A 19,211-nucleotide genomic window follows, 5' to 3' on the forward strand; every position below is an offset into this window, starting at 1 on the left:
CTGGAAAGTAATTACCCAATGTTGGGTACAGCACAGATCAGTGGGTACTTCTGGTCACCCTTCATTTCCCATGGTTTTACAAGATCAGAACTCATTGTTCCTACATATTTTTTTCAGGGTGGTTTTTGTTGGGTTTTTTTCAACATTTTGTTTATTAAGAAGTTCTTCAGCTTAGCTAGTTAGCTTTTCTGCAAGTCTGTTTTGGATGTTTTGGATCTTGTTCTTCCCCCTTTTATAGCAGGTGTCAGAAAAATAAAAGGCAACTGCTCTTTTTTTTTTTTTTTGTGTGTGTGTGTGTAGGGGTGTGTGTGTTTTGGTGTATGCTTATTTTTGCCTCTTTTTAATATGTCTAAAATTTATGACTGCTAGGTAACTTTCCCCTGAAATGAAGAAAAAATTTAGTGACTCATAAAATATGGAATTGAAATTCATTTATTTTTGTTACCATTAATTCCTAGTGTGACCATGACTGCTCACTGCAATTTAACACATACTGCACACTTCAATATAGCTGAAGCAATGGACTGTAGGATCCTTTGAACAAATGACCATATTGAATGGTCTGTTCAAATGACTGACTTTTTCTATTTTTTCTTAGTCACACAGGGTACCGCATGTGAAAAGACTGACTGAAGACTGTCCTTGGACTCCTGAGGCTTAGAAGATGCAGCATTAAAGTAGATAATGTTTAGAACTTGGTTTCTTTTCAAGCCTACTTCCAAGCTATGAACCTAAAACACCAACATTTGTGCTAAGTGTTTTTCACTTTTTAGAACTGGAAGCATTATTATGTGCACATTTACTAAACTTATTGAAATACTCTTTTAGTGCTACAGTGAGAAACTGCTAGCTCACAGAGTTTAAAGTCTAATCAGAACTGGAGCAATCTATTGATTTATTACTGCCCTAATTAACTGGAATCAGTGAACTATACCTTCAGGATCAGCTAAACCACAGTATCCAACATTTACAAAACGTTGATACCTATAATCTTCTAAATACTCATCTATAACTCATCCCAAGAAGTTCTAATCACAAAGACGGAACTACATGTACAACCCCCCCAACATAAAGTGCGAGCTACAAGCTTACACCTTCCCGTCTTCTCGGAGTTTCAGATACACCTCTCCAGCATGCGGAGACAATCTGTCTACACGCAGTATTTACACCCACAACCAGCAGAGATTTTTATCCGGCCGCTTCACTCTGCCAAGGCTAGAGAGGAGCAGAAGAGGCATCCTACTTCCATCCCTATACCTTAGTACAATAGGTTCTTTCTAAAGATTATAATGAAAAAAATCCTGTTGGTTTCAAGTACATAGTATTTTATTCCTCATGCCCTCATATTTTTCATTTCTGTATGAAATTAGAAAAGTAAGAACTGGCATAATATAAACCATTATAGTCCACTTATTTCATTTGGACTCGCTACATGCAGTTTTTATCTTTTCAATTTAAAAGTATTTACCCAAATGTGAAGATCTGAGTATCAGCAAAAACTTGATTAGTATTAGATAACGAAATAAGTGCTGGTTTTATTTTCAAAACTACTCAAGGTAAATTAATCTTAAAAAATAAATATAATGCCTTTAAAGAGAAAAAAAAAAAACCATAAATGCATATACCAAAAAAGTTTCAGTCAGCCTTGGTCAGCTTCTCCTTTTAAACCCTTCAGATAGTTTACATTAAGAAAGACTGCATTTTAAGTAGTTTGCCACAAGTAAGGACAGCATTTCACATACAAATACATCACTGCAAGGATAATGTGTTCCATCTACATATGAAGTTCCAGCACAGCCTGGATTGAGTGATAATAAAAGTACTTGCCTGAATTCTTACGCTGGTCTGCTTTTGCTGCCAGAACCCTTGAAAACAAGAACTACATTGCTCACTTTGCTGCAAACAGTTCTACAACTTTTAGGAAACCTGCATGTTAGTTTCTATGACGTTAAACAGCCTTATTGCCATATTTCCAAACTTTTGACCTCCAAAAAAATAGAACCAAACACCAGAGTGTTTGCCTGTGCTGTACTATTTCAGGTATAAATCATTACATAAGGCATCAATAGGATGTTATTAAAGAACTGGCATAGCTTTATTGATCTTATTGACTAGAAATCAATTATCCTCACAAATGTCCTGTCTTAAGCCTGACTAGATAGCAAGATCTTAAACGATAACTAACAGAAACAGCATCTGTGGTACCACAGTGGTACCTGTGTTCACAGACCCATACAAATCCACCTGTGGACTACAGTGGACTATACATTGCATAATACCCTACTATGTTTATGCAGCTAAATAGTACTGAACAAGACAACAGGAAACCCTTTACTTTATCTGTTCATAAATAGCACCTGTCCTGTCCTGTTCTAATGACAAGGACTATTGAAATTCATGCCAGAATAAGACTGATCGTAAGGAACGCAACCAAGAGCAAGCTGCCTGTGGTCATTTACCTTCCCACTCTACACAAATTACTGGAAAACCAAACAAGCCTGGAAGTCGTGGAGATGCCAAGGAGGTTTATAGTCCCATGAAGGATACTTACCAGTCACTGAGATTGGTGCCTGCCAGTCTCTTTCTGCTACCGATACAGCCCAGCGTAGCACCTGACCCTGAATTTTCATTTCTGATGGAATGGCTACTACGATCCAAGTGGCCAAGATGACCAAGTCTACTAAGATATTTTCTAGAGCACTAAGCATAAAATGGGGATTAGGGTGGTGGAAGTTTATGCTGAACTCCACAGTTGCTAAGCATTCTGGTGTCCAGATGCCTAGAAACATGATTTTATTTCAATTTTATTATAGCTTTTATGCATTTGGACTGATGGAATTTCTGAAAAGAAATTGGACAATCTTTTGAAACTTACAACATGTTCTTTTTCAATGGGGTTGGGAGAAAGTTCTTGGATTGAACAGCAACCACATGAAAAGTTATTAGAATGAAAAGAAAAAATCAGGGGGTTTTAATGCAGATTTCTTAATAAAAATAACATACTCTTTCATTATATTGGTGTGGATTAAAAATGATAGCTACATCAAAACACAAATACTGTTAGAGAAAATTAAGGACAGTTTTCACTGAGAAATTAGCACAAACCTCCAAGCTACTACAGCAATGAAATCTATACACAGGAAGACCTCAAAATTGTTTGGCACATTACACTAAATCAAAACATCTGTTGCAATGAGCCTGCAATTTCATACATTTGGACAGATTACTGTACTTGTGTGAAATGCAATCAACTTTTAAAGACTTCACTGTGGTACACAAATGCTAAAGCAATCATAATTAACATCTGAGCTATCATTCCTTACATACGAAATTTGTATCAAAATCAGTGATTTTTAAGAATTCAAGGTCAGGCCTTCAAACACTGAAATCCCTTGTCACTGAATATCTACCAATGATTAAACTATGATGATTAAACATCTGCTTAGACTAAAATACAGTTGTTCAAGGAGTCTTAAGAAACAACAACCGCTAGAAGAGTGGAAAAAAAAATAGAACTGATTGCAGGTTTGTTAACCTGAGGCAGTAATTTGACTGCTTATCAGTGTTTCATCAGCGTATCTTTATATGTTGAATAAAGCAGACACTAGATTACTGCCTTAATCAGCATCATAAAACATCATGCTTCTCTCTGCTTCCTTACAGCTGGCTTAAGAGGAATAAAAGGTTTATTTGATGGTAAGTTGGAAGATCTCCAAGGGCCCTCTAAGCTGCTAGATTTCTACAGTTGGACTTTCAAAGCAAGTTGGGTCTTTATAAATATTGTTAGCTTAGTTTTCAAGAGCATGAAGTTTTCTAAAAAATAATAAAAAAAAAAGTCAAGATAAATTCTCTACCTCCAACAGAAGAATCTTCTCCCTCATCCTTTAACAAAATAATGTCAATTATATATTGTTATGTCATCAATAAGGGGAAAAAAAATTACTTCCTTTAGATACAGCAACTTAAAATCTAATTCCATAAAACAGAAGTAATATTTCACTATCTACAAATCATGCTGTTGAATAGTAAGGTTTCACAATTATACCTCCGTATTAAATCATTTCCACAAAAAAATCCTCCTTACCTTTCATTTTTCTTTTCCCTTGTGGAAAAGACCCATACAAGCAGAGCAAACTGACCAACCCTGTATGTAAGGGAAGCTTTATGACACATATTTGAAAAAGAACCTTCTTGTATAGTACTGATTACAGTATAGAACCCAGGAAACTTTATGCCAGACAGAAAATGAGATTTTTAGAAGCTTTTTATGTCAGTTCATTGCTGCTCCTACTGAAATGTGTTACTGTGATGCTGAGCACCTATAAAAATCTCAAAGAACTTACCAAACCCCCCCTCAAAAAAAAAAAAATACCCCCATGGCCCAACATAAACATGCACAAAGAAAGTAGTGTTAAGAAAAATAAGTTCTCTCTGGTATTTTTTATAGCATATCTAGAACTACCTAAAATTAGTAAAATAATAACAATGTAATTCAGCTGAGGATGTCTCTTCTTAAGGCTTGCTTTACTTTTCCTACCAAAGTTAGAAATGGAACAAACAAGCAGCGCCACTAGATCCCTACCGATTCCTGGACTTTCTAGTGATGATAAAAAACTGAGCATCTCTCCCAGCGTCACATTTTTTCATGTCATCCAAATCTCACTATGACACGCGTCTTTAACATGGCTGAGTAAAACAGTTTTAAGTCATATTTGCAGTTGTGGTGGGGCTTCCCTCTAGTGTAAATGTTCTGCACAGTCTTAGATTTGTTTCCCGATATGCTCAGTTTGAAGATTCAGCTCCTCTTTGGTGATAAGCATTGCTCTCATACTGCTGGAGTTAATTCTCCTCTTGGGGAAATTGAATTATCATTATTCTACATGTTATCTTCATTCCAATTATTGAACAAATACAACTGACAAATGAAGAAAACTTCAGTCATCTGGTCATTTCATCTTGTATTACGTAGTCACAAATAAGGAAGGAAAGGTAAAGTACAACCTACCAAACTTTGATATTTAAAATGTACAAATTGCAAAATGGCCATTTGATACACTGGTGAGCATTTCTATTACAGTAAGAAAATAACTTTCAAGTAGAATCATAACCTTCAAGGGTACATTAGACTTAGGCACATGCACCATGCAATATTGCAAAGATTTCTTATTCTGATGCAGAACTTAACAAGACAGTCATAATTAAATTAAATTAAAACAGACTCCCAGAAATCCCTAAATTATGCCTGGGAGCTCTCCAGTCCCACCTGGATTAGGCAAGCACAAAACTGTTTTACAGATATCTCTATTACACCCTGCCTGTTAAAGGTACAGCACACCACCTCCACAATATTGATTTTGAGGACATGCTTTACTTGAAAAGATAAAGAGATCTACAATACAATATATTGCTCAATAATGCCATATTTATTTATCAGAACTTTTAGCACAGATACGCAGGAAGCCAGGACTTCCGTTCTGTACTCGCACTCCTGCCTGAGATGAAGGCTGTGATCTGACAAGGACAACAGTTATTGTTTTTGTCTTTGGGTTTTTTGCTCCCTTCCCACCACTTCTTGTCTTAAATAGAGATCCGGGTCCACATAGAGATCATTATGGTCTAGCTACAAAATCACTAAACACTGGACTGACATCCAGGCCAGAACTGCTACAGATGAGTTATGCAGGGTAACAGCGAAACCACAGGTATGCATCTTGGGATGGTGTAGAGAACAACAGCACAGATAAGCGTGCATCCTCCAGACTTCTAAAGCTAGTGTTACTGCTCCAGATCTTCACTCAGTTAGCTGAAGTTAATACTAATTTGGTATGGCTCCATGTATTAAAATTTCATATCCAGATACAGTAGGGAATACATTCAGGTACGTGCACATGTGAAAAGCCAGAATGCAAAAGCAATTTCTTTGCTTTAATGAGAAAGAATAGAAAACTGAAGACAGCTCATTCTCAATGCAGAGCTTTTACTAGGCCATCAGGAAGGAAATCAAGGCATCCACTACAATGAAATAATGTAGCAAGACTTGGAAAAGAAAAAGACTTTTGAAGTCTCAACTTAAGAAGCTTCAGCCAGAGACACTTCAGGATAAACAGTAATGCCTCCTTCAGGACAGCAAGCACAGGGAAATTAAGAAAGCAATTACCTCTTTGTTTTCTGGTGGCACTCTACTTTGTCTCATCAAAATCTTGCGAGTAGGTTTTATCCATTGAGATAAATATCCTGTGTTAAAGAACTGCCTCAAACAGTAGTCTTGATTTTCATAGTTCCAAAGCGAAAAAACCCACCCTAAACAAAAAAAAAACAGGCAGTGTACAAAACCAAAGAGACATAGCATTGCATGTCCAGGAACTACACACAGCACCTTTTGTTTAAAAAGTTTAAAAGCTCCAAAAGAAACCTCTTGTCAGCTGACCTCCAGCACTGAATAGCCTCAGCTGGTCCAAAAGGAGTTACAGGGACAAGTGCCCTCTGTCCTCCTGAAGTGCCCCTAAGCAGAGCCCAAGCTAGTTCTTTATTTCCAAGAAAAAAACAGTGCAAGGGGATCAACCCCAGAGTCAACCAGACCTTTTATCCAGCAGGAGAAACCCCTGCCACAAAGACTAAGATGGAAATGACAAATTGTTTCCTCCCACTTACTGCAACTGCTTGGGGAAATTTAACTTCTTAAATAGGATTTGTACTGGAGATGGTATATGAAAACAAGATAGCTACAAAACAGCTCTTCTGTTTCCTGGCAGTGTGAAAGTGACTGCTGTGTCACCCAAACCAGGCAGGGTACACTCTCTCCATCACTGTAGTGCTCTGTTTAATTTGGCATTCTTTTAAAAAAGACAGCTCTTTGGAGAAGGAAGAACACCAACCAGGTGACCACAATTTGGGGGAACAGCAATATTTTTGGTTTAATGAACTACATATAAGCACACATTTCTGTACGGAAGTACTTACGCCATTATCAACATGAACTGTGTTGAACCAGCTTTGCATTGTATCAGATCAAATACAAACCAAAAAAGATTTCTAAAAAGAAAAAAAACAAAAATACAAACACAAAGCGCTTTCTAGAAGAAATAAAAACAATTCCAGAAGAAAAAGTATGATTTCATCTCTTCCTTCCTATTGATACATTAACAAATTTACATTTTGAGTTAAGAATTACGTGTCATGTACCTGACCTGTATAGTATATAACTGTAATTGTACCCTGAAAAAAAGTGAGAAGCTGTGCATTCTTCCAGCGGTGACTTACTTATGTTGACAAGACTGATAAGATGGCAAAAGAGAGGTTACACTGGGAATTGTTCGATTTTACTGTTGGGACTAGGTATAGATGTTGTTCTCCCGTTTATATGAGCCAGGAGTTTCTATTCACCAGCAACATAACAGAGAAGCTTCTTGGTTTGATGGATAGTCAGGTGAGTTTTGTAAGCTTTTTTTTTAGATTATAAAAAGCAAGGTGGTTTTTGTTTGTTCTTTTTTAATATTAGAGTGTACTTGGGAAACAAACTGCCCCAAAGGTAACAACATACAATTAGTTATTACTTTACTATCTGAGAAATCATTGAAATTTCAAGAGCTACATACCTATGGCTTTTGTTCTGCCTGACACAAAAATCTGGCGCACTCACAACCATTTTGAAACAGATACATTACATTTTGAATAATCCTGCTATAGCTTTTGCTATTTCTATCTGCAAGTAGGCACATTCTATTAAGTCAAATCAGGAAGACCATCTATTTGTGTGAGGAAAGAAAGGATAAGAGGGAAAAATAAAAGGTATTTCACAGAGCTATTTACTGCATCGTATTGTCTGTTTCAGCCCCAGGAAAAGAAATAGCACCAGAATAAAACAGTTATTCTGCAGACCAGAGACCATGATTATTACCAAGGGAGAATTTTACACCAAACCCAGGAATGACAACTTCATATAAAAAACAATTAATATGCATATTGGGATTTGGTAAGCTTAAGATATTAAGTGTGAAACTGTTGTTGCACAGATAGGTCTTGAAAGCAATACCTGCAATTACTTCTGAAAGTCCACATATGGTTGATGGGAAGCACAAAAAAGGCAACAACTCTTCAGTTTCTTGTAGCTCCAGCCCAACCTGTGCATGTCCCCTCCTTTTCAGGACCTCAGTTGTCACATGAGTGTTCTCAACCTGTGACAGCCACTCCAGAGTTAATGCTCTTGCTTTTGATGTATATAATCCAACATTTACTTCCCAAAATAATTCCAGATTAAGGTTGACAGTGTCTTCAAAAGCTAAGAAAATATTTGATTTGTGCAACTTTAATCCTACTCTTTGCTTGTACACTGTGATATAATTATTAAAATACTGGATTTCTTCTCCCTGAAACCTTAGGTATAAGTGCCCACAACAGACGACTTCCATATACTAAGAAGCTAATGACCAGTCCAGTGCACTACGTCCACATCTGTATTCTGCACAGAAAACGCAAAGCAATTAATTTCCTAAATTTTTCCCCAATGCTGCCATTAGCATTATTTATAAGCAAGTATCTATCTCTGGTACATGCCACATGCCACAAACTGTGTAGAATCTCGAATGAGAGTTTTGCATGAAATCTACCTATAGTTTGAGAGCTGGAGGATGCCAACTATAGTAGGAACAGAGTAAGCCAAACAGATTTATAGTCTTGCCTTGAGAAAGCCAAATGCTTAAAATCTTATGTTAAATACAATTAATTTTTTAAAAAATAATCTCTCTGCATAATTTCTAAGAAATGTACTGTGTACATAAATAAATACACAAACTTTTTCACTTGAAGGCAGAAGGCAGAGCCAAACAGATTAGCAACATTGTGATAACTGTTCATTTATCAAGTGACAAGTCTCAAAGTACCAAACTCAACCTTTTACACTTGTTTCCTTTTCAATAACCCCAGCGTACCAACAGAGACTCGCTACCATAGGGAAGAGGCCTTGTTCTCTGTATAGTCAATTGTTCCCCATAATAAACCGTTCTGTGTAATATCTAAAGTAAATTCACCTTCGGAGAGGAAGAAGAGACTGAAATTATGCTGGTAAATAAAGCTAAAATAAATGAACATGAAAACCCTAAATAAACAGCACTGTATTCAATTACATAAAATTAGTAAATATGCTCCCACACATATGGGGAAAAATGAACATATGAACAACCTAACAGGATTATGCAAAAGAAGCTTCTAATAATAGGCCTATAATTAATCTTTTTCAGTCTTGGGACTTGCCTATAATTATTCTTCATGTGCATAATTTAATTCAGGCACAACATAATTCTATTCAAAGGACAGATCTTACAACAACCCTCCAATTGTGAAGACTACTTTTCCTAATCTAGTTATGGTTCAACAGATGGTACAGAGTCCACTCCTGAGCCATGCTTCTCTTTGTTCTGTGCTTTGTTTTACTGACAAAAAAAGAGGAGAGTTTTGTTGGGACCATCAAAACACAGTTCCCTTGGTATACTAAACAGATAACGTAGAACCGAGAAAAAAATTTCAGAAAACCTTATGACTTCTGAAAGTTATCATGATAATTACTGGTTTATTCTTACTAGACTCTTTACTGTACTCCTTAACTATCTTATTTTCCAGGGGGCAATGTGTATTTATTTAAAAAAATAAATGCTATCTAACTGCATCAAGTAGCATTTCTAGCATGAAACACATTATCTGGTATTTTATGCTTTGTGTGTGTGCATGTACATGTGTCTGTGTCTCCATATAAAGCAACATATATTTTGTTACAAAGTTTTCCTCACAGCAAAAATGTAATTTAAAAATGTATTAAAATTTCCTAACATTTTAATTTTAAAAATTTCATGGAATAACAAAGACTGAAAAAGGGAAAAACGGAAACAAGAAAGGAAATTCTACAGAAATTCTACTTGCCTCATTAATAAAAAACAAAACAAAACAAAACCCCAAACTAAGAAATTCAACATGAAATATAGTGAAAATACTTCCCAGTTACGGAGAATAGTTCACTTTTCAGCTCCTAAAAATAATTTAAATCTTCACACAGGACTAAGAAAATGTTCAGGAAAGTGGTTCTCTCTTCCCCCCACCCCCATCCCCCCCAAGTTATTCAATCCAGTTATTTAATTAGGGAATGCCACTGCTGGAAGTTGAGACTTTCTCTAGTATATATTCATTTTCCATGCAATATAGTACAGGTGATAACTGAGGCTAATATTCCTTTTTTATTCTCTTAAAGATAATTATGGTCTTCTGGTTACGAACCACGGGAGAAAAAAGTTACAGCCTGCAGCCAGTTATCAGAAAGACCTCAAGCACCATCACTTCAGCCCCTCGAAATTCACCTTTGCTCCTCATTCTCTCTCATTCTCAAACTGAGTACATAAGAAAATTCAGCTGTTTGCGCTCTTCAAATGGGATTCACTTTTGGCTGCATGTGGTGTCAAACACACCCGGTAAGAGAAATGCTGCAGGTTCCATGTTCACTTGTTATCAACATACATACAAAGCAGACTAATAAGGCATTGCATAAACTGCCAATACAGGTTAATTAAAAGTTAAATTCAATGCTAAGGCATATCAGGTGCTTACTAATATTAGAAATAAGAGGGGGAAAAAAAGCTTAAAATTTTAATTAGACAAAGATTCTGGAATGAAATCTCAATGTATTCTCTGAGCAAAATCAGTGAAGTTGCTCTAAGTGTGATTTAGATCATGATGTGAAGAGATGAGTTCCTTAGTATTGATTGATTTCTTTAAATTTATGTTACTACTAAAAGCCTCAGCTATAGTGCTGGGAAGTATGAATTAACATTAATATACTCAGGGATCTGCTTGACTAACACAGTAAAAGCATTGGAGCCTAAGCCTCCTGCAGAACAGCATATCAAAACCTTGGTGGAAAGGGAATGCTCTCTGCATAAGTTGAGCAAAAGCTAAAAGCTGCAGTAGTAAACACAGGTAGCCAGAAACTGTCCGAAGTAACAACAGAAAGATCTAACCACTAGCCAAACTACAGGGAGGTAGCAGAGATGCAATATGCTTCTACAACTATCAAAGTTTAAAAAGAAAAAAAATACCCACCAGAAGAAATGGAAGGGCACTTTGAAAAACTAAGGGGGGGTGGGTGGGGTGGGAGTAGCATTCTTGAGAGTAAAGGGGTAGTTTAACAACTGTATTTCATGTGAAAAAACTAAAAGAATTTATCCTTCCTACAGCACAGCATGCGCAAATGCATAAACAAAAGAGTAGTCATCAACAACGCAAGATAAGGATGCATCTTTCACCTTAATAATAAAATAGTAATGCTGTCATTATAAAACAATGCAGTCAAGGGGAAACCCCATCAGAAATCCAGTGCTCATAGAGCTGTGAAGGTACCATTTAAAAGAAAGCTTTATTTGTCTCAGATCCTTCCCAGCAATCTTTCTGAGGAGATGTGCTCCATCGTGAAGGCAGACCCTGTGCCTGGCAGCGTGCCTGCTTAATGGGCTCCTAACACCGTACGTCTCGGTCTGTCCCAAGCCACACTGAAGGCTGCTGAGGTGAAAAAAGTGTTTTCACTCTGTTCATCTCAAATACACTGATCAGGCACAGTAATATCATTTAGTTTCTTATATTAAACATATATATGTACATAATCTAACCTCAAGACAACATACAGATATGACTCAAAAGCATCTGTTTCATCACATATTTCTTTGATTCTCCCTGTTACTCACTCTTTACAGACATATCATTGCCCTTCCAGACTGTTACCTGCTTGCACAGTCTGGCAAAGCAAAATCAGACAGAAGTTCTGTAGATTTAATAAGAATGCTCATATTGTGTCACAAGCTTCAGTGACTCTGGGGATTAAATGTATTTAGAAATGCTATGTAATCTTCTGTGTTCTGCAAATAACCATGGTTTGGGATTAAAATATGTAAAAAATTGTCAAGACTCTGGTAGACTTAGGATCTGCTTAGTGACATCTCATTTAGAGAAAAGATTCATTAACTTCAAAATGCTATTGTTTTTTTTCAGCAACAGTATGTCATGCAAGGTTGAGCTGGCGCTTGCTTTATAAACAGAGTTGCTGTCTGAATGGATTCAGGCCTCAGCAGCGTAAACTTTTGTACAAGGCATCAGAAAAACATGGAAATCCATTAAATGGGTTTACATGCTGGAACCTCAAAAAACATGACTGTAACCTGAGTTGAGGCTGTTTCTGCTCCCTAAATAAGAGAGAGGACCTAAATGAAAATTACTAGAATTTGCCTACCAAGCATGCTCAGGTCTTTGGGTGTTGTGGGAAAACTATTTGAAATGAGCCAGATATTTTTATGCAAGAATGAATATTAAGTATTGAGCAGGTGCAGTAGTTAATTTTCATAATGTTCTAGGTTATGCAGCAAATATAGCATTGCAAGTTTCATTACAAGGCAAAATAAATTCTAACATATTTTGTTTTGACACTAACTGCCATTCAAATGAGTGAAAGTACCCTCATTTATTTTAATGACAGCTGACTTAAAAAATCCACGTGCAAATAAGACATTACATAAAGAAAAAAAGTCAAACAAATCATGAAACATATATAAAATGCTAAGTATAAGAATGCTATGGTCTTTGGCATGCTTAAACAAAGAACAGATAATGAATAAATGTAGTCAGGAAAGAAACAGACAACATATGTGTCTGTGTTTATTTACACAGAATGTATTTGTAGTTCCATCAAAAGAGCACCTATTGCTGCAAGCAACCGAAGAAGGGAAAAGTGGCAAACTTCCAGGTAAACAAAGCAAGCCCAGCCTCTGGGATTTTCACTTATGCAGCTAATGTATGAACACTTGGAGGTTTTGAAATAAGTTTCTAGTCTTGCCCAATTCTTCATCAATGTCATTATCAAAACCACTGATCTATATGTACAATAAAAAACAGTATGCCATCGGTCTGGTCAGGAGCTGGACCGAATTATATTTTGTTTCCTATGCTCTTATTCTCGTTTCCTTAAACATCTGCACTCTTGAAATGTTGATTGAATTCCAAGCAAAGACTGTAGAAGGGAAGTTTTCTTGTATTTTCTATCAGTGTATTTCCAAGCGTTTTTACAAGTCATGTAAATAGCAGCATCATTGTATAAAACAGTGTAACTGAAATGGTGTAATTAATTTTGATACCTGAAATCATAACCTGTAATTATCATGTAACTGGAAAACTATAATCAAGGAGCAAAGCCCAATTCCATATTTGATATATTTTGCAGCAAGAGCTCTGTGGTTATGCATTTAAATAAGAGAAAACTCTACAAGACAGAAGATGAGCTTTACAAGGAGTACACTTTTAAAAATCATTGTAATTAGAAATGCTCAACAAATAGCATAGGTGAATAAAAAGGGGAAAGAGGGGGAAAATAGTGGTTTGATGGTCTTCAGAGATATATCAAACTTTTGACATTTTCACACTTTTTAACTGTAATTGTGATATAACTATATAAAATGCATTACAGACATTACAAAGAAATCATTCATAAATCTGGCTCAGATGCATTCAGCTGTCTATACTATACTATTCTTTAACAGTAAAGCAGAACTTGTAATTATTTAGAAATCAACCAGGGCAACTTTTGAGGCTATAATAATATTTGCTTGGAATATCATAGCAATATTGTGACAACAAAGCTAAATGAGTGTAGGAAAGCCTCTGCAAGAGAGGAAGATGATCATTCTTAATAATGAATTACATTAAAAAAATAAATAAAATCATTTGCACTTGTTTTCTCATACACACAAATTTGCAAGCACAGAAACACATGCTTTGAAATAGTCTGTCTATTACTACCTGTACTGTCATGGAGCAGAAGAGACAACAACTATAAATGTTTCATGTCTCCAGGGCTTTCTTACAAAGGAGAGGATATGGTTGCACTTTTCATACTTTTCAGGAGTTGACAGGGATTCTGACCTTTAGACTCTCCATTCTGTCCTGTCCTCAAGGGAATAGAACAGTGTCGGTTATTTACTCATAGTCTTTTGTCTCTCTGATTGGATGTCTGATGGTTGGGGTACTGTTCTTTGTCCTACCTTAATCATTTCCTAACAGCTTCTATCTGTCCATTATTTCACTCAGTCATTTGTTTTCCCAATCTCAAGGTCTTTAAAACCTTTATCTAACTGTGCTGTGATCTTGCTGCTCTAGGTGTCATCAGATCTTGATTTATTTATCCGTCTTTCATTGTTTCTTCTGGTGCTTCCATAGCCTCAGCTTCCTATTCACTTTTCATTCATACAAATCTTAAAATTCGTCTTACGGATATCCACTACAATGTATTTTCAGAAGGGTTCAAAACTCAAACTCTGGACTACAATATTTCCTTCTAGATTAATTAGCTCCTACCTACAGAGTCAGATCAAAGAAAAACTGATCTCTCTCAATCCATTCATGGGACTTGATCCTACAAAATCATCTCCATACTTCGAATTATACAAGTTACACAGTGCTTTGTTGGGTTTTTCTTAAAGTTCACAGAACAAAGTAACAGGGAAAGAAAACTTCCAGGTGTAACCGAGTTCACTTCTACACAAACAAGAACTCAATTTGTTCTAGCATTTGGGTGGTTTATGCTATAACAAACATCCATTATTCTCCCATTCTTTGATGGCATAATTATCTTTAGGGGTATTCATGTAAAACCGACATTCTATTTACAGGTTGGCAAAGTTTAAATACATACAAATTATATGCTTACCATTAATGTCAGTTAGACAAAAGAGAACTAGTAGGAACCTGAGGAGATTGCACGCTGTTGTTTCACACCTCACACAAAAGAGTTTAGTGGTGACTCTCAATGCACTCGCCTACATCTTCCAAACAGCTGATCTCATACAAATCAGGCATAAATTGATTTTAAAAAGACCAGCAAGGATATTCCATGGATACCACATACAGTGCCCTGTGCAGCACCCTGACAACAAGCGTGGAAGAAGCAGATCAAAGCTGACATGTGGATACTGTTCAAAATGAAAAGGATCAAGTATTAGATGACCTTATTCACAAAGATGAGTTGACTGAAAATAATTTGTACAACCTCCAGTTATTACTACTGTACTTAAAATAATACTTATATAAAAATACAAAATATGCTTTAGCTGTGTTACAGCCTACTGAAAACCCCCTCAGTCTAAAAATGTGAGAATGCCATGGATTTGATCTATGCTACACATCAATCACAGACAATCTAATACCTCCACACTTGTCTTCAAAACACTTAACACTCCAGTATACACTGTCAACCTCCAAAAACATAAAACATTTTTTTTAAATCACTGGCAATAGAACCTTCCCCTTAGTAAAAAACAAGCAAGCGGATTAAGGGCAAAGAAATCCTTACAGCAATTCCACTTCATACATGTGCTGGGAACCTGATGGATGGATAGAAGAAATAACTAATTCTTATGACAGCTACAGACTGAAGATAAATAGGTCTTTTTAAGAATTCCCTCTATAAAACCATTTCTCCCAGTTAATCCAGCCCAAAACATAACAAAAAGATTTCCATTACTTCCAAAGGAGGGATTAAACAGTCACAAATTTTTAATAACACGCTGCCTAGAATGCTAATTATGATGTTCCTTTTATGAATATTTAATTTTCTATTGGGTCTTACGTCCTTGAGCTAAAGCCCATAACTTCTATCAATATTAATGACAACTATGCATTCAGATCCATAGAGATCAGAGAAGTTACCCAGAGATCTTAATATGCCTAGTCTTGTTTAACTATATTGATTTTCAACTTCATTTTTAGCTAGTGATTTATGACAAGGATACTGAAGACATACAAGTTTTCAGTCCTTTTTAAAGGGCACAAATTACGATGATGACAACAGTAGCTCTTATTAGCATCTAACAAGAGTTAAAAGGTTAATCTATTTGAAAACAGTTACTAAGTATTGTTCTTAAAATGTCTCCAACTTACAAACTCATGAGAATGAGGTGCTGTAGAAACCACAGGCTTCCAAGGCAATGAAGGCCTCTGATGGGAACTAGGAGTCTTGAGAAAAACTATTCCAGGGCAGAGACCCATGGTGTGAGCACAAAATGGTTTACACTGTTGGTCTGCTTTACAAGCTGTTTGCGTGCAAGATAAGAAATTGCAAGTGTTTAATTAAAACTAGGTAGGGGAGTTGAGGCTAAAGCAAGATAATTATGTCCAAAGACCAAATAATAGATGAAATGCAGCTATTGGGAATCATAGGGTGAGAAAGGAGTCTCGGGACACCAAGCTGCCTTCATTTGGGTAGCTGTAGCTGCTGCTTGGCTTGGCTGCCTAAATTAGTATCAGAAACAACAGAAACAGAATTGGGGCCCACGACGAAAACAATCCTCTGTCAGGCCTACATCTGAAAGACTCTGTGTGGACAGGTAAAGTAAGAAGGCATATATCTTCTAGGAGGAATGGACTTGCACCTTAATAGTCAGTGCAGGGGAAGAAGAAATAGAATAGCAACTTAACAGTGCTCACACAGGTAATTTACAATATTTCTTTATGAAAATATAGTTCTGTATCAATACTACTACAAATAACAGTTATTAGTCAATTAAGGTATCATAAATATGTTAATCAATAAACATCATAACTATCCTGCTTAGTTTCATCTTGAGTCTCCTGTCTAACAGAAGATAGTCAGGCTTGTAGAACAACAAAGCTGTAGTGAGTTTGCTCCGGTTTTAAATGAAGTCTATCAGTTACACTACATTACTTTGCACAATGGAGTCAGAGCACATGTTTTTGATGAGAAGCAGACTTCTGAAGAAACAATTATGGAAAGATATTCTGTCCACTAAGTAACTCAACCTATAGGTCTGAAAGTTTAAAATGAAAAAAAGGAAAATTAGAGAAGAGAGAAGCAGTAGAAAAAAGATTTACATAAAGAAATGAGTCATACTTTAGTATCTGGCAAAGTTTAAGGAACAAGACTTATGGCTTAGGTCTACTACTCACTCCTACGTCAGTACAGACTAACAAATATATCAAGGGGAAAAAAAACCCACTCCATTGAAGTCAATGGGAAAAAAATGCTGTCAAGTGCTAGGTGAAGCAGGATTTCATCCAACGGGTGGTTTTTCAGATCAAAATCTGTATAGAAGTTTCTGTATCTGGAGAAATTTGAACCTATTATAAATAGTTTTAATGTATGCTAGCAAAGTGATAAAACATGCGCTAAAATGTTGGTTATGTAGAAATGTTACTTCATCAAGTGAGCACACTTCTACTTCACCTGCAGTTTTCTCCTTTCCTCCTATTTCAAATGAAAGTAGTGTATATTTTTGTGTGGGGGGTACATCCAATCATCCCATCAAACCTGTTAGCATAGACTCCCCAGGTTCACCCATAGATTTCAGCAGACTACAGTGAGATTACTTAACAACCACATCAATTTCAAGCAGTTTTTTTTAACCAGTGTAATTCCAAAGACCAGCATCCTGTAAACATACAAACACCAACCAGAACCCCAGTTCTTTGCCGGGACACACAGTTTGAGCCCTTCAGCCCAGGCTCTCCCCATTCACTCAGAGTGGCACTCAGCAATGGCTTTCACTGGCCAGCTCCTCTGCCAGTTCTTTCGCTGCCAGCTGCCAAACTTGCCAGAACTTCCCTGAAGTATTACAGTTTGTGAGAAATACTGGCTCCAGATGTGATTACGTGCATTAAATTTAGCAATTTGTCTTGTCTCTGATTATGTCAAATATAAGATGCTTTCCTCATAAAATGCATTAGAAAAGCTTTGAGGAAAAACTCTATCCATTCCAGTATGTTTGTTGGTAAGCTGGACAAAAAGAACATTTTCCACCTTTGTTTTCATTTTAAAAAAAATTCTTACTGGTTAAACCTGTTTAGATTTTCAAAGCAATAAGAAAACAAAACAAGGGGTAGAGTTTCCTTTTTTTGGAAAGAGTATCTTTTTTTCAAAAAAACCCCCTGTTTTCCAGGACTTCATTTCTACAGAAACATACACAAAACCACATTCTTTGTGAATTCCCAAAAGCTTTAGTTTGGGTTCAAGAAAAAAAAAAATCAAACTGAAATAATGCATGTTTGCAGATCTCTAGTACTGAGACTTCCTAGACTGAATACATTATTAGAACATATCACACTGTGCTATATCAAGCTTTTCATATTTCTCTCTGGAGTTCAAAGGTTTTTTGTCTGCATCACAAAAATCAGTGCTTTTTCAAGTGAAATTAGCTCTAGAATGACACACAATGAGCATAAAGAGCAGCTTAAAATTCAGAGACTAGAATTCTATCAACTCAGTTTTTATGCTTCTCCATCAAATATATCTATTTTCTTTGGAAAACTATCATGGATACCTATTTTTATCTTACATGAAATACAAACGCATTTCAAAGAGTACAATTTATCACAATTTTCTTTTGCATGTGGAAGATCTTGAGGGTCACATTCTTACATTTTCTAAAACACTGCAACTGCTTAAGTCAAACTCAGTTTGACTGATGTTTAAATTAAGCTACAGCTTTTTACACTACTTAAAGGCCATAGCAAAAATCCATTGTTCTTCAGTAACTTCCCAATTGTGAAGAGATTTTGATACATCACCACAAGTTAAAGATAAGCCGAAGAAAAGTATACGCACGATGTTTAAGAGACACTATACAAATTCACGTGTCCCTCTGCAAACAGAGCAAATGTATCCTTCAGCCTCCCAGAGTTATGTTTTCTGGATTTTGTTTTGTTTGTTTGTTTAAAAAAAAATAAAATCGCTGCTGACAACTACTTTTCAGCAGAAACTGATGTGCCACTGCTGGCAGAAGGACAGAACACAGACCATCAAAAGGCTTGAGTGAGCATTATAGTCGGTTAAATAAAACCTTTTCAAAACGCTCTGGGAAATTTCTTAGTATTAATTAAGATTTACTGACATACAATGCAAAGGACTCACAAGAATGGTACAAAATGTTGTTATAGTACAACATAAAGCAACAGTTCCAGATCAGTGCAGTTACAATTGCACAGCAAAGTCTCACATTCACATTTTTCAATTATTGCTAACATCTAACTTATCACATACTAAATATTTGCAGTTTAAGATTAAACTCTTACTTTTTTAAAAAAAAAAAACAAAACACCTCAAAATCAGGCTGTCGTCTTCTTTCAGAAAAATGTTGTCCCTCTTATTATGAAGATAGGTTATAACCAAACACTCCAAA

At 36.1% G+C, this 19,211-nt stretch overlaps 1 long non-coding RNA gene across 1 annotated transcript in view; it reads left to right on the plus strand.

Moving 5' to 3' along the window:
- Positions 1-19,211, plus strand: part of LOC308068538 — a 75,434-nt gene that overhangs the window by 46,132 nt on the left and 10,091 nt on the right. Inside the window, exon 2 of the long non-coding RNA XR_013930001.1 lies at positions 1-19,211. This exon is cut by the window's left edge and continues 42,145 nt beyond it; it is cut by the window's right edge and continues 10,091 nt beyond it. This is a non-coding gene — a long non-coding RNA (uncharacterized lncRNA).

The sequence above is a fragment of the Falco punctatus genome, assembly GCF_963210335.1.
Source record: "Falco punctatus genome assembly, chromosome: 8".
NCBI lineage: Eukaryota > Metazoa > Chordata > Aves > Falconiformes > Falconidae > Falco > Falco punctatus.